At 40.6% G+C, this 16,148-nt stretch overlaps 1 long non-coding RNA gene across 1 annotated transcript; it reads right to left on the reverse strand.

Annotated features, from left to right (window-relative positions):
* Positions 1-227: 227 nt before the first annotated feature.
* On the reverse strand, positions 228-15,765 carry LOC131831798 (uncharacterized). The gene is made up of 3 exons (XR_009353806.1): positions 15,519-15,765; positions 761-846; positions 228-582 (listed from the first exon to the last, which is right to left on the reverse strand). It is a non-coding gene; the product is annotated as an uncharacterized LOC131831798 (long non-coding RNA).
* Positions 15,766-16,148: the final 383 nt, after the last annotated feature.

Genomic DNA, 16,148 nt, shown 5'->3' on the forward strand with positions numbered 1-16,148 from the left:
AATCTGAATTGGTTGTGTGTGTGTCAGCCTTTCCATGAGGCTAGGGAATGTGGCCAGATGTTGTCAGGACTCCTTGACCTGATACTGTTATCTCCCTTAGTAAATGGGGCTCTGTTAAGGACACCTGGAAGCACTTAGGAAATACCTGTATTCTTTCTTCTCCATTGACGATGAGTGTGAAGTACTCATTCAAAACAAAATCCAAGTTATCATATGTTTCTAAATTTTTATTATTTATACATGGCCGTGCTGGTCAAGAATCCAGATCTCTTATTTACCCAGTCCACCTCTCTCCACGGTGCAGTTTCCTGGTATCTCTTCTCCACAGTGAAGACCTGATCCACATTCATGCTCTTGCTGGCCTAGCTCCACCCGGCACAACATCCTCTCGGCTCTGCAGCCTGAACTCACTCACCAGCAGTTGGAGGGGTTGAGGGTGATGTTCGCTTGGGTGGTGTCCCCAAAGCTGAGGTAGCCCAAGAGTCCTAGGCCTATGTCCAGAGTGGTGATCTTGAACGTCCCTCCAGATGGGATAAGTGGAGACTGAGCATGGTTCTGCATCTTGTTTTCCAAAGGCAAAGCCTGTGAAACGAGGGGTCATAGTTACACAGTGTCCCCCATTTATGTAGAGACCCCATTTACCCACTGTTATCCTAAATTCCTTCATCTCGGCCATCGCAAAGCTTGAGAAGAAACAAACTCAAAGTCATGACGCCACTCGAAGGAACGACTAAATAACAGTATCCATTACAGAAAATACCTTAAAGGTTTTCTAGTCCAGCCATCCATACATGAGGGTCCTCTTCCATGCTCAGGAAAGGCTCTGCCTCTGAGAAGCTTTGTGGCCTATGGAGGAGGATGATGATGATTGTCATTACAGAAAAATCTCATAATGTACCAGCCGGTGTCTTTGCAGGTCTTGTGCTTCTGCACACAGCCCACCAGGGGGAGCACCATCCCTAATTTCACGTCTGGAAGGTGACCTTCCAACAAGAACAGGTTTATGGCCTGCAGGATAATTTTGGATTCCTTTTGCCTGGAATGTAGAGGGGAGACTACCTTACACACCATAATATGCAACTCCTGACCGAAAGATGGAAAAGGAATATAGATCGTACTGAAGAAATATTTCCCTATTTGTGGTGTTAAGTGTCTAGAATAATTTGTACACAGTCATGCTTTATTCCAGCTCCAGCTCTCTGTGATCTGTGATTCTGTGTGTCTGAGTGGTAACATGGGGGCATCGGCTCTGGACAAGAGTTCAGGAAGTCTTACTCGTGTGTGTGTGTGTGTGTGTGTGTGTGTGTAGGGAGGGACGGAGGGAGGGAGGGAACAGTGGAGGAGTCCGTGGCAGGAAGACTCGGTGACACTCTCATCAAAGGAGAACCAACAGGGAAACTGAAAAGAAAAGAGGAAGATCAGACGCAGTGTCAGGAGAAGAAATGCATTGATCTGTGGGCTGCAAGGTGAGGGCTTGAGCCTTGGCTTTGGAATTCTAGAGCCTTATGTGCTTAGACAAGCCTCATCGCTTCTAGTCCCTGGTTTCATCATCTGCGTATGGGTGTGAGCACCACTTCAAGCTGGGATAAAATTCTGGTCTCTATTTGGAAGTATTTCAGGCTTGTGGAAAAGTTGCAAGAATATAGCCTTATACCCTACCCATATATTCTTCACTAGATTCCCCAAAGATGAACACATTTGCTATTTACTTCTCTCTGTATGTGGGTGTTGGATATATAACCTTGCACATATGTATGTCTGTATATACAGATGCACATATGCATCCCTATATAATTTTTTCTGAGGTATGTGAGAAAACTGGTTTGTATTAAATACTATGTTCCTCCTGTGATTTCATTCACAGCATTCTCAGGATAAAAAATATATTTGAGGGGCACCTGGGTGGCTCAGTGGGTTAAGCCTCTGCCTTCAGCTCAAGTCATGATCTCAGGGTCCTGGGATCGAGCTCTACATCGGGGTCTCTGCTGAGCAGGGGGCCTGCTTCCCCCTCTCTCTCTGCTTGCCTCTCTGCCTACTTGTGATCACTCTCTCTCTGTCAAATAAATAAATAAAACCTTTAAAAAATATATTTGAAAACCGTTGCTAAATTCCCCTGTAGTGCTCACCTTTTTAGTAGTTTTTCTCAGGCTTCATTAAAATATCTCTAGTATCCAAAAGTGTGGATGAAGAACACAGCCAAGTAAATAGTAAATTTTTAATATGAAGACCATGTGTTTAAGTAGGTTGACTTGTTAGCTGGGATTGTCATAGAGAGGTTTTCAGTTCTCCTATTTCACAGACGGGTTAAACAAGGCTCATTGAAAAGAGAAGATTTCCCCAACATCCCACAGCTTTCTGTCAGATATTTCTCTCTAGCACGTTAGTATTCTCTCACCCACACTTGAAGGACTGCTGAAATAAAGTAATAATGATAGTGACTTACTTTATGCCAACAACATGCTCTTTTATGTACATTATCTCATTGAGCCCTTACGACATCCTTGCTTTGTAGGTATTATAAACCCATTTTACAAATGAGGAAACTGAGGTTCGCAGAGGCATTAAATAGCTTGTCTAGATTCATACAGCTTGACAAGATGAAGCCAGTCTCAAACCCATGTCTGTCGGCTCCACTGGGGTCAGGGAGAGAATGAGGGAGTTGAAAGGCCACTGATGCCAACCCTCTGGTCTGATGCCTTAATTATACAGATGGCGAGCCTGAGGCTCTGAGAGGTGATCCTATGAAGAAGTTATCTCTCTAACACAGATATGAGTTGCTAATATTTCTTAGGTCTTTATGAGGAGCCAGGCACATGCTAAATTCTCTAAATATACTGTTTAATTCTCACCATGACCCTACAGATTTAGGATTATTATCTTCATTTTATAGATAAGGAAATCCAGGGTTGCCTGGGTGGCTCAGTGGGTTAAAGCCTCTGCCTTCGGCTCATGTCATGATCTCAGGGTCCTGGGATTGAGCCCCACATCGGACTCTCTGCTCAGCAGGGAGCTTGCTTCCCCCGCCTTTGCCTGCTGCTATACCTACTTGGGATCTCTCTCTCTCTCTCTGTTAAATAAATAAATAAAATCCTTAAAAAAATAAGGAAATCCAGGCCTGGGACCTCTCTAGCTTTGGTTTCTCCTTCCCTAAAGTAAGGAAGTTGAGCAAAAACATCATGTCTGGGGGCACCTGGGTGGCTCAGTGGGTTAAGCCTCTGCCTTCAGCTCGGGTCATGATCTCAGGGTCCTGGGATCGAGTCTCACATCGGGCTCTCTGCTCCGCAGGGATCCTGCTTCCTCCTCTCTCTCTCTGCTTGCCTCTCTGCCCGCTTGTGATCTCTCTCTGTCAAATAAATAAAATCTTTAAAAAAAAAACAAACAACCAAACATCATGTCTGAAACTTCAGTCATTTACCATACAATTACCATACATGTGTCCCACCTATATAATTTTTCTCAATATGTCAATGTTTTAAAACAAAACTGGTTTTAAAAAGGAGTATTGTAATGCAATTCTAAATTCTTATAAGTAGAAGAAAATGCATTAATATAAGTATGTAATTAAGAAAGTGAACAAGGATCACCTAATCCTCTCCCCGCTAAACTCATTACACACACCACCAGACATATGGAAACATGTTTTGAACAACCAATGAATTAAATGTTCTCTATGTCCAGTCCTATCTCTGACTGTAAGAAAACAGAATCCTGGAGTCTGGTGAGGCCTGACAGCTTAAGAACAATGCTCTCTGAGAGACACCAGCCATGAAAAGGAACACCTTAAAAATCCTCTTGTAGACAAGATGATCTCTAGTTTGTTTACAGCAAACCTTCTCTAGGAGCCTCTAAAGGTACTTTATTCTTTCTGGGAACAGAGATACCTTCCAGCCAGGGTGACCTGAAAAGGTGAGTAAGGGCTTCCACTGTAGCTCAGGCTTGGGGCAGGTTGGGGGTAGGGGTGTGTGTGGACCACATGAGATAGAGACCGTCTAGAATTCACATGCAGTATCCTTTCCTTAACTTGGTTTTGGCTTCTGAAAAAAAGAAACTGGCAGCTCTCTGAGCTCAGTCCTGATTGGGATTCGACAGGCTTGAGTCTACTATAGGGCTTGGACACCGTAACATGCATGTATATAAGATGCTTTGGAACTTGGTGATTCAGAGAGTGGTCAGAGGACTGGCAACCTTGGCCTCACCTCCCCACGGGGAAACTTGTTAGGAGTACGGATTCTCAGGCCCCACGCAGATCTCCTGAATCAGAACCTGCACTCTAACAAGGTCCCCAGGGGTTTCATATCCACACTGGAGTTTGTACAGCTCTGCTCTGAGAGGCTGCTGATGCTTCTGGTCCCAACTGGGCATAACAATGCTTCAGAAGAGTCATCCTAATGTTTAGCCCATCATCAAAATCAGCTGGGTAACTAAAACAAAACAAAACAACAAAACCCTCAAAGATTCCTGGACTCTAATTCCAAAGATTCAGATCCACTACAACTGAAGGACGACCTGGAATCTGTAATTAAACAAGATCGAAAGGTGATTCTGCTGCTTAGCCAGATTTGGGGGAGGTACCAAGCTTATGTTTAGTGGTACTTACTAAGTTCCAGACAAATTAATGGGGCTGTTATAGAAAGTTGCTTTATTTACAGTAACATCTCCCATATCCTCTCTGTGGACATTTGTTCTGCTTTTTAAACTGTGTGGCATTCTAACATTTGATTGCATCTGCAATATAAAACACCATAAGAAATGCCTCAATAATCTTGACAAAGCATTGTAAGCATTTATAGCCAAACATCATACTTTATTGCTTACATACAGACATTTTACTGAATTTTACTTATGTTTCAAAAATTCGTTGTGTATTTGCCATTGATGTGTCATGTGACATAATTTTTCCCATTCACAATAATAGGAACTTGATTATTGGTGTGTTTGCACAGATCATGAAATTTTAGGAGTGGATTACTGATACTGGAAGTCTCCTCCCCCACAGCAAGTAAGTATTTTGTTTTTGGGGACCAACTGTAATAAGGACTCTTAATCAACTCAACTAAAAGTAACTTGGGGTCAGGAGAAGGAGAGTGTAGAGAAAGATCCTACAGGAAACTTGCATGGAAGAGCCAGGCCCCAAGAATGATCCCAAGGCAGTTAGGCTTTGGGAGGTAGACCTGCCAGTCCCTGCCCCCATTCTCTCCAGTCTTTCCCTCCAATCTTTAGCCCTCAGAAGGGCCAAGCCACTGGAAGTTACCTTTGCAGAACATCTCCCTTCTCTCTCAACTCTTAGTGATAGCTCAGCCTTCAGACACAATGGTGGGCAAACTAGATCACGCCTCTCAACTAGATGAGAGCACATAGCCCATTTCCTCAATGGGATTTCTCACAGGCTGTGATTTTTACACTGGCTTAGAATGGCTAAATGTTGATCTTCCCCACTAGATGTAGGTATCCAGTTTGTTTAGGGCTATACTGTCAGCAGAGTGACCGTACGTGGCTGACAGTCAATACCTATTTGTTGAATGAATGAATGAATTGAAAGAGAGCATTTAATGAAATTTTGAACAGAGACAGAGATGGCCCAGATACTTCACTTTTTTAAAATAAAGGTTTGGTTTGTGATGATAGAAAATATTTGTGGTTAAAAATTTAGAAAACAGGTGCCTGGGTGGTTCAGTGGGTTAAAGCCTCTGCCTTCGGCCCAGGTCATGATCTCAGGGTCTTGGGATCGAGTGCCACCATGGGCTCTCTGCTCAGTGGGGAGCCTGCTTCCTCCTCTTTCTCCGCCTGCTTCTCTGCCTACTTGTGATCTCTGTCTGTAAAATGAATAAATAAAATCTTAAAAAAAATTAGAAAACAAAAAAAGCAAAATTATTTCTAGAGATTCTCTGTCTTGTTGATAATAGCAATAACATAAAGTAAAATGGACATAATGTCAATTAAGCAAAAAAAAAAAGTAAATGGCAGATCAATAACATAGTTTGAAAAAAATGATTACTACATAGGATATTTGAATATTCATAAAAAACTTAATAATGATTCATAAAACTTTTAATGGTGTGTTTTTGCAGAAGAGATTTATAAGGATCTTTAATTTGGTAATGTTTATATTATGGTTTGATTTTGTTTAAGAAAGAGCTCTCAACTAGAGAGCTAGTTGTGTTCTGAAGAGATCAGATCAACCATTATGATTTAAAAGTGAAGATAAGTGATGCCTGGGTAGCTCAGTTGGTTAAGCATTTGCCCTCAGCTTGGGTCATGAGCCTGGGGTCCTGGAATCAGGTTCCATATTACAGGGCTCCTTGCTCAGTGGGGATCTTGCTTCTACCTCTGCCTGTCACTACCCCTGCTTGTGAGCTCTCTGTCTCTCTCTCTCTGACAAATAAATGAATAAAATCTTTTAGAAAGTTAAAAAATAAAAATAGATATAAAAGATACACCTGTGGGTTCATCTCCAAGAGGTAACTCCTGTTACTATTTTGGAGTAGATACTATATATAGTTAAACATTTGTATAACTACAGAGGCAGACATAGATATTTACAAAAATGAGACCCAAATGTACACAGTACCATTATGGCAGGCTATATCACATGAGTTTGTTTTAAAACTAGGGCCTGAAGAACTATATGTTGAAAATATACACCTAACAAATATTTATGAGCAGATACTTTATTTTAATAGTTCCAGAGGAAATATTCTAATCTCAGTGAGCTCATAAGCTAGTTGTAAAAAAGGGAGTGGACACATAACTTTATTTAAGGGAAGCTGTGTGTGTGTGTATACATACATATATACATGTATATGGTTGAATTGAGAAGGGAAAAATAAGATAGCAATTCTGTTGTGTGGATCAGGGAATGATGCCCAGACGAGGATGGGTGTGATTTAGATGCCTGGAGATGTGTGGAGGAGGAAGGACATTGTATGTTGGAAGAAAAGCATAAGTAGGGGAGGAACAAGATGGTGGAGGAGTTGGAGACTTAAATATTATCGGGTCCCAGGAATTCAGCTAGATAGTTATCAAACCATTCTGAACTCCTACAAACTCAACAGGAGATTGAAGAGAAGAAGAGCAGCAATACTAGTAACAGAAAATTGACCACTTTCTGGAAGTCAGGACATGTGGAGAAGTGAATCCGAGCTGATATACAGGAAGAGACACTGTCGGGGAGGGGCCAGCTCCTGGCAAGTGAGAGACAGTGGGGCACAAAATTGGAACTTTTAGAAGTCTTCTCCACTGAGGGGCATCACTCCAGAGGCTAAGAGGGGAGTGGAGCCCTCATGGGGACAGTGTGGTCTCAGGACCTGTGGGGTCATAGAAAGACCAGGGGTGTCTGAGTGTGGCAGAGCTCCCAGGTATTAGAGAGGGAAAGCCAGCTGTAGAGACGAAGACGAACAGTGAGCTCTGAGCTGGGGGTTGCCATAAACTGTGACCCAAGGCACAGTCGGACCACTACTCTTCAGGCAGAGACCCCACAAGGGGTAAATCTGGGGATACTCATCTTCTTCCTCTGGGAGGAGTGGCATGGGAGTATGCTGCAGGAATCTGCTGGGTTTGGAGACTCCAAAAAAGGCCATATGCCAGAGATAGAAATGCTTGGTCACAGGCTGGGTGAGCACAGAGTGCAGCTGGAGACCAGGAAGACAGGAGGGATTGACTGCTTTTCTCAGAGGGTGCACTGAGGAGTGGGGCACCAAGCTCTTGGTTCCTTTAGGGCCAGAGATTGGGAGGCCTCTATTTTCATTCCCATCCTCCAAAGCTGTATGGAAAGCATTCAGGGAACAAAAGGTACCAAGAGTGAACCCAAGCAGATTACTTAGCGTGGCCCCTGGCAAGGGTGGTGCAATTCCGCCTCTGGCAAAGACATTTGAGAATCAGTACAACAGGCCCTTCCCCCAGAAGATTAGCAAGAACATCCAGCCAAGAGCAAATTCACCCATCAATGAGAACTGTGGAACTCCAGAGCTAGTGGAATATAGCACATAGATTTCATAGTTTTTTCCATGATTCTTTAGTCTTTTAAAGTTAATTTATTTTATTTTATTTTTTTATTCTATTTTAAAAAATTTTTCCTCTTTCCTATTTTAATGTTTTTAAACCATTTTATCAATACCTTTATTTTTTAATTTATTTTTTATTTATTTTCAGCATAACAGTATTCATTATTTTTGCACCACACCCAGTGCTCCATGCAATCCGTGCCCTCCATAATACCCACCACCTGGTACCACAACCTCCCAGCCCCCCGCCACTTCAAACCCCTCAGATTGTTTTTCAGAGTCCATAGTCTCTCAATACCTTTTTTTTTTAAAAACCCTTTTTTAAATTTTTATTTTTATAGTCATAATCTACCCCTTCATTGTATTTGACCTTACTTTATGTATACATATAGATTTTTCTTTCTTTAAAAATTTTGGGATACAGTTTATTTTTTGGGGGGGGATACAGTTTATTCTAATAGATCAAAATACACCCTAAATCTCATGCATGGCTTTGTTATAGTCTCCAGCCTGATCACATTATTTTCTCCTTTTTTTCTTTTTTCAATCAACTTCTTATATTATCAATTCCTTTTTGGGAATCTTTTAAAATTTTCACCTTTACAGTCATATTCCATCCCTTCATCATTTTTACCCTTATTTGTGTGTGTGTGTGTGTGTGTGTGTGTGTGTGTGTATTATTGTTTATTTAAAATTTTGGGAGGTAGTTTCTTCTAATAGATCAAAATATACCCCAAATCAAGTGTGTGGCTCTGTTCTATTCATCAGTCTAATATATATATATATATATATTTTTTTTCTTTTTTTTTCCTCTTTTTTTCTCCTCCCAGTTTCTGGTCTCTTCTGATTTGGTTAGTGTATCCTTTAAGTATTTTATTCTCTCATTCATCTATTCTTATCTGGATAAAATGACATGGTGGAAAAACTCACCACAAAAAAAAAAAAAAAAAAAAGAAGAAAAGAAAAGAACAAGAGACAGTACCAATGGTTAGGGACTTAATCAATGCAGACACTAGTAATATGTCAGAATTAGAGTTCAGAATTACAATTACCAAGGTGATAGCTGGGCTTGAAAAAACAAACAAACAAACAAACATGGAATATACTAGAGAATTGCTTTCTGGAGAAATAAAATCTCTTCCTGGAGAAATAAAAGAACTAAAAATCTAACCAAGTTGAAATTTAAAAAGCAATTAATGAGATGCAACAAAAAAATGGAGGTTCTTACTGCTAGGATAAATGAAGCAGAAGAGAGAATTAGTGATATAGAAGACCAAATGATGGAGAACAAAGAAGCTGAGAAAAAGAGAGATAAACAACTACTGGGCCATGAGGGGAGAATTTGAGAGATAAGTTATACCATAAGATGAAACAATATTAGAATAATTGGGATACCAGAAGGAGAAGAAAGAGAGAGGGGGGCAGAAGGTATAGTAGAGCAAATTATAGCAGAGAATTTCCCTAATTTGGCAAAGGGAACAAGCATCAAAATCTAAGAGGCACAGAGAACCACCCTCAAAATCTCTAAAAATAGGTCCACATCCCATCATCTACTAGTAAAACTTAGAAGACCCAGTGAGAAAGAGAAAATCCTGAAAGCTCAAGACAAGAGGTCTGTAACATACAATAGTAAAATATTAGATTGGCAGCAGACCTATCCACAGAGATCTCGCAGGCCAGAAAAGACTGGAATGATACATTCAGAACATTAAATGAGAAAAATATGCAGCCAAGAATACTATATCCAGCTAGGCTGTCACTGAAAATAGAAGGAGAGATAAAAATCTTCAGGACAAACAGAAACTAAAAGAATTTGCAAACACCAAACCTAACAGGAAATACTGAAAAGTATCCTCTAAGCAAAGAGAGAGCCTAAAACTAACAGATCAGAAAGGAACAGAGACAATATATAGTAACAGTCACTTTACAGGCAACACAATAGCACTAAATTCATGCCTTTCAGTTGTTACCCTGAATAAATGGGCTAGATGCCTCAATCAAAAGATACAGAGTATCAGAATGGATTAAAAAAACAAGACCCATTGATATGCTGTCTGCAAGCAATTCATTTTAGATCCAAAGACACCTCCAGATTTAAAGTGAGGAGGTGGAAAAAATCATTTGCCATGCTAATGGACACCAAAAGAAAGCTGGGGTGGCAATCCTTATATCAGATAAATTAGATTTTAAACCAAAGACTATAATAAAAGATGAGGAAGGACACTATATCATACTTAAAGGGTCTGTCCAACAAGAAGATCTAACAATTTTAAATATGCCCCTAACATAGGAACAGCCAATTATATAAACCAATTAATAACAAAATCAAAGAAACACATAGACAATAATACAAAAATAGTAGGGGACTTTGACACCACCCTTGCTGAAATGAACAGATCATCTAAGTAAAAGATCAACAAGGAAATAAATGCTTTAAATGACACACTGGACGAGATGGACATCACAGATATATTCAGAACACTGCATCCCAAAGCAAGAGAATACACATTCTCTTCTCTAGTGCACATGGAACATTCTCAGAATAGATCACATCTTGGATCACAAATCAGGTCTCAACCAGTACCAAAAGATTGGGATCATTCTCTACATATTTTCAGACCACAGTGCTTTGAAGCTAGAACTCAATCACAAGAGGAAAGTTGGAAAGAACTCAAATACATGGAGGCTAAAGAGCATCCTACCAAAGAATGAATGGGTTAACCAGGAAATTAAAGAAGAATTTTAAAAATGCATGGAAACAAAGGAAAATGAAAACACAGCTGTTTAAAATCTTTGGAACACAGCAAAGGCAGTCCAGAGTGGAAAGTATATAGTGATACAAGCCTTTCTAAAGAAACAAGAAAGGTCTCAAGTACACAACCTAACCCTACACCTAAAGGAGATGGAGAAAAAACAGAAAATAAGACCTAAACCCAACGGGAGAAGAGAAATAATAAAGATCAGAGCAGGAATCAATGAATAGAAACAAACAAACAAACAAAAAACCCCAGTAGAACAGGTTGATGAATCTAGAAGCTCATTCTTTGAAAGAATTAAAAAGATTGGTAAACCTCTGGCTGGAATTATCAAAAAGAAAACAGAAAGGAGCTAAGTTAATAAAATCATGAATGAAAGAGGAGCAATCACAACCAACACCAAAGCAGTACAAACAATTATAAGAACATGAGCAATTATACACCAGCAAATTTAACAATCTGGAAGAAATGGATGCATTCCTAGAGACCTATAAACTACAAAGACTGGACCAGGAAGAAATAGAAAACCTGAACAGACCCATAACCAGTAAGTAGATTGAAGCAATCATTAAAAATCTCCCAAAAAACAAGAGCCCAGGGCCAGATGAGTTCTCAGAAGAATTCTACCAAACATTTAAATAAGAATTAATACCTATTCTCCTGAAACAGTTCCAAAAAATAGAAATGGAAGGGAAACTTCCAAACTTATTTTATGAGGCCAGCATTACCTTGATCTCAAAACCAGACAAAGACCCCATCAAAAAGATGAATTACAGGCCAATTACAGTTCATCCCTGATGAACATGGATGCACAAATTCTCACCAAAATACCAGCAAATAGGATCCAACAGTACATTAAAAGTATTATTCACTACGACCAAATGGAATTTATTCCTAGGCTGCAAGGTTAGTTCAACATCCATAAATGAATCAATGCATGGATACAATGTGATACAATGCATTAATAAAAGAATGCATTATAATGCATTAATAAAAGAAAGAACAAAAACCATATGATCCTCTCAATAGATGCTGAAAAAGCATTTGACAAAGTACAGCATCCTTTCTTGATCAAAACTCTTTACAGTGTAGGCATAGATGGTACATACCTCAATATCATCAAAGCCATCTATGAAAAACCCACAGTGAATATCATTCTCAATGGGGAAAAACTGAGCGCTTTTCTGCTAATATCAGAAACATGGCAGGGTTGTCCACTATCACCACTGCTATTCAACGTAGTACTAGAAGTCCTAGCGTGAGCAATCAGACAACAGAAAGAAATAAAACGCATGTGAATTGGCCAAAAAGTCAAACTCTCATTCTTTGCAGATGATATGATACTTTATGTGGAAAACCCAAAAGACTCCACTCCAAAACTGTTAGAACTCACACAGGAATTCAGTAAGGTGTTAGGAAATAAAATCAATGCACAGAAGTCAGTTGCATTTCTATACAACAGCAAGACAGAAGAAAGGAAAGTAAGCAATTGATCACATTTATAATTGCACCCAAAACCATAAGATACCTAGAAATAAATGTAACCAAAGAGGCAAAAGATTTGTACTCAGAAAACTATAAAGTACTCATGAAAGAAATTGAGGAAGACACAAAGGAATGGAAAAACGTTCCATACTCATGGATTGAAGAACAAATATTGTGAAAATGTCTATGCTACTTAAAGCAATCTACACATTTCATGCAACCTCTATCAAAATACCATCACATTTTTTTCACAGAAATGGAACAAATAATCTTAAAATTTATATGGAACCAGAAAAGAACCAGAGGAATGTTGGAAAAGAAAACCAAAGTTGGCAGCATCACAATTCCAGACTTCAAGCTCTGTTACAAAGCTGTGATCATCAAGATAGTATGGTACTGGCACAAAAACAGAAACATAGATCCAATGGAACAGAATAGAGAGCCCAGAAATGGACCCTCAACTGTATGGTCAACTAATTTTTGACAAAGCAGGAAAGAATGTCCAATGGAAAAAAGACAGCCTCTTCAATAAATGGTGTTAGGAAAATTGGATATCCACATGCAGAAGAATAAAACTGGACCATTTCCTTACACCATACACAAAAATAGACTCAAAATGGATGAAATACCTCCATGTGAGATAGGAATCCATCCAAATCCTTGAGGAGAACACAGGCAGCAACCTCTTAACCTCAGCCGCAGCAACTTCTTCCTAAAAACATGGCCAAAGCCAAAGGAAACAAGGGCAAAAATGAACTATTGGGATTTCATCAAGATAAAAATCTTTGGCACAGCAAAGGAAACAGTTAACAAAACCAAAAGACAACTGACAGAATGGGAGAAGATATTTGCAAATGACATATCAGATAAAGGGCTACTATCCAAAATCTGTAAAGAACTTATCAAACTCAACACCCAAAGAACAAATAATCCAATCATGAAATGGGCAGAAGACATGAACAGATATTTCTGCCAAGAAGACATACAAATGGCCAACAGACACATGAAAAAGTGCTCAACATCACTCACCATCAGGGAAACACAAATGAAAATCACAGTGAGATATCACTTCATACCAGTCAGAATGGCTAAAATTAACAAGTCAGGAAATCACAGATATTGGTGAGGATGCGGAGAAAGGGGAGCCCTCCCACACTGTTGGTGGGAATGCAAGCTGGTGCAGCCACTCTGGAAAGCCCTATGGAATTCCTTAGAAAGTTGAAAATAGAACTACCCAGCAATCACCCTACCGGTTATTTACCGTAAAGATACAAATGCAGAGATCTGAAGGGGCACGTGCACCTGAATGTTTATAGCAGCAATGTCCTCAATATCCAAACTCTGGAAAAAACATAGATGTCCGTCAACAGATGAATGTATAAAGAAGATGTGATATGTATACATACACACACACAATGGAATACTATGCTGTCATCACCACCACCCCCCCAAATCCTGCCATTTGCAATGACATGGATGAATCTAGAGGGAATTATGCTAAGCAAAATAAGTCAATCAGAGAAAGACAATTATCATATGATCTCTCTGATATGAGGAATTTGAGAGGCAAGGCAAGGGGTTGTGGGGGGTAAGGAGGGAAAAAATGAAGGTTGGACCGGGGAAGGTGACAAATAGTAAGAGACTCTTCATCTCAGGAAACAAACTGAGGGTTGCTGGAAGGGAGGGATAAGGTGGCTGGGTTATGGATACTGGGGAGGGTATGTGCCATGGTGAATGCTGTGAATTATGTAAGCCTGATGATTCACAGACCTGTACCCATGAAGCAAATAAAACATTATATGTTAATTTTTTAAAAAAAGAATAGTATAAGTAAAGACTCAGAGGTGGGAAAAGACAGGATATATTTGGGGCGATATATCTTCCCTGCTGTGCTGGGGCATACAGCACATATAGAAGAGAAGTGGAAGATCAGGCAGGAGGGTAGGGGAGTGCCAGGTGACTTCGAGTCTTGTGAGCCAGATTAAGGTGTGTAGAATAATTTCCTCTCCAGGAGAAAGACCTTGAATAGTTTTCAAAGTGTGCTTGGTTTTCTCTGTCGCTGCTCTGAGGTAGGGAACTGGAAGTCCTAAAGCAAAGGCTGAGCTGTTTAAGCTCACCAACTCAGTTGATTTGGAGAAAGCTGCTCAAAGCTTAAGCTGGGCTATCTCTTGCCATCTGCGTTTCTGCTCCAGGGCTCTGACTGCTTACGGTTATCTGTTGAAAACATAAGAAACGCATAGAAGCCCGGGCGATCCACAACCAGGAAGAAGAACACGATGTACCCGGGTGTTGGGAGGAGATTATTTGTTATAAAAAGAAGGAAGGCAGAGAGAATATGGGGACACCTAATGTGCTGTGTTATCGGCCCCTGCCTCACCTCTCCTACGTGGGCACCCTTGCTATCCTACAGCCACAGTGAGGAAGTCTTGCGGCAGCCTCAAAGCTCCTCCAGCTCCAGAAGAGACAGGAATGACCCTGGCTGGCTCATTACACATGTGTCCAGGTATGTTTTCAGCCAGAACCTTTGCGTCCACATCGTTACGGAGTCAAGAGGACTTGCCTTGGCCTCCCTATTCCAATGCCTGCTATCTAATTTCATGCGCTTGGAAAAGGAAGATTCTGTCCCCGTGCAAATTTCAGCTGACTTGACTTGGACACTGAATGCTTACTCAGTATGGACCATCCCTTCCCTCATGGAATGAATGTGCTTCCACTCTTATCCCGCCAATCTGCATTCCACACGGCAGCTCAAGTGGTCTTTTTTAAAAGCTACTGGTTCTACCATGCCCTTCCTCTGTTTAAAAAAGGGGCTTTTCTCTGCTCTTGAAACAACTTCCTAACACATGATTGGCTCCTGCTGCCTTTCCATTCTTTCCTTCCACACCTCTTCTTCCTCCGAATGCTTCGCCAGCTTCTGGACTCTGAGCTCTTCCCGCTTCATGGCCATTTGAGATACCATTCCCTAAGGACACTCTTCCTATACCTCTTCAAATGGTAGCTTTTACCTGTGCTTTAGATCTTGGCTTAAACCTCACCTCTTTAGACAGGGTTTCGCCCACCCCCCAAAAGCCCTTATCCTAATTCATAATTATACTTTTCTGCTAGATCATAAAACTCCATCAAGGTAGGGATCATGCCTGTGTTATTCACCCCTGTCTCCTTAGCACCTAGCATGGTGCCTGGGTCAAGAGTAGGTACTCAGCTGATACTTGTTCAGTGAGTAAGTGAATAAATTAATGAGTGAATGGGACACTGATTTCTCAGTGAATGGACTTACCTTCTCAAAAGTAGAAAGAGTCCATCTGACTTTGAGTTACAGCATGCTGGCTGGCATCCCCTGATGTTCAGGGTCATTAACCATCTCAGACTGGCCCAAGGCCTCCTCAGCCTGACCCCTTTCTGCTTACATGCACCTTCTAGTTTCTGAGCCCTGGCTACTTGCAGCCACTGGAGCTGGGGAGTCTCCACCACCCATGTCCTACACTCTGGTCCCAGCTTGCCCTGCACCTTTCTCTTTCTGTTTATCCAGGTCCACAATTAACAGAACAAATAGCTTTGAATAAAGATGTTTAAAGAGTACCCCAAATCACAATGATATCAAAATGGGATATCAAAATGTATTTCTTACAGATGATTGCCGGTAAAAGTTTTACCCCAGCATAACATTCACTGAATTGAGAGTTATTTATTTCACACTGTGAAATCAGTATCCAATAGCTTCATCATTTAATCTTTTGAATTCCAATGACTATAGAATAGTGGGCAGTGGGGTGAGGGAGAGGAAGAAGAGCTGGCAGAAACAACATCGCTCTGCTATCAAAATGTCCCTTGACTGCCCAGATAGGTGACTCCAAACTCTTGTCACCAAGAGTCAGTTCATCCACACACAGAATAACTAGCAGTTAGT

This window comes from Mustela lutreola, chromosome 5, assembly GCF_030435805.1.
Source record: "Mustela lutreola isolate mMusLut2 chromosome 5, mMusLut2.pri, whole genome shotgun sequence".
Lineage (NCBI taxonomy): Eukaryota > Metazoa > Chordata > Mammalia > Carnivora > Mustelidae > Mustela > Mustela lutreola.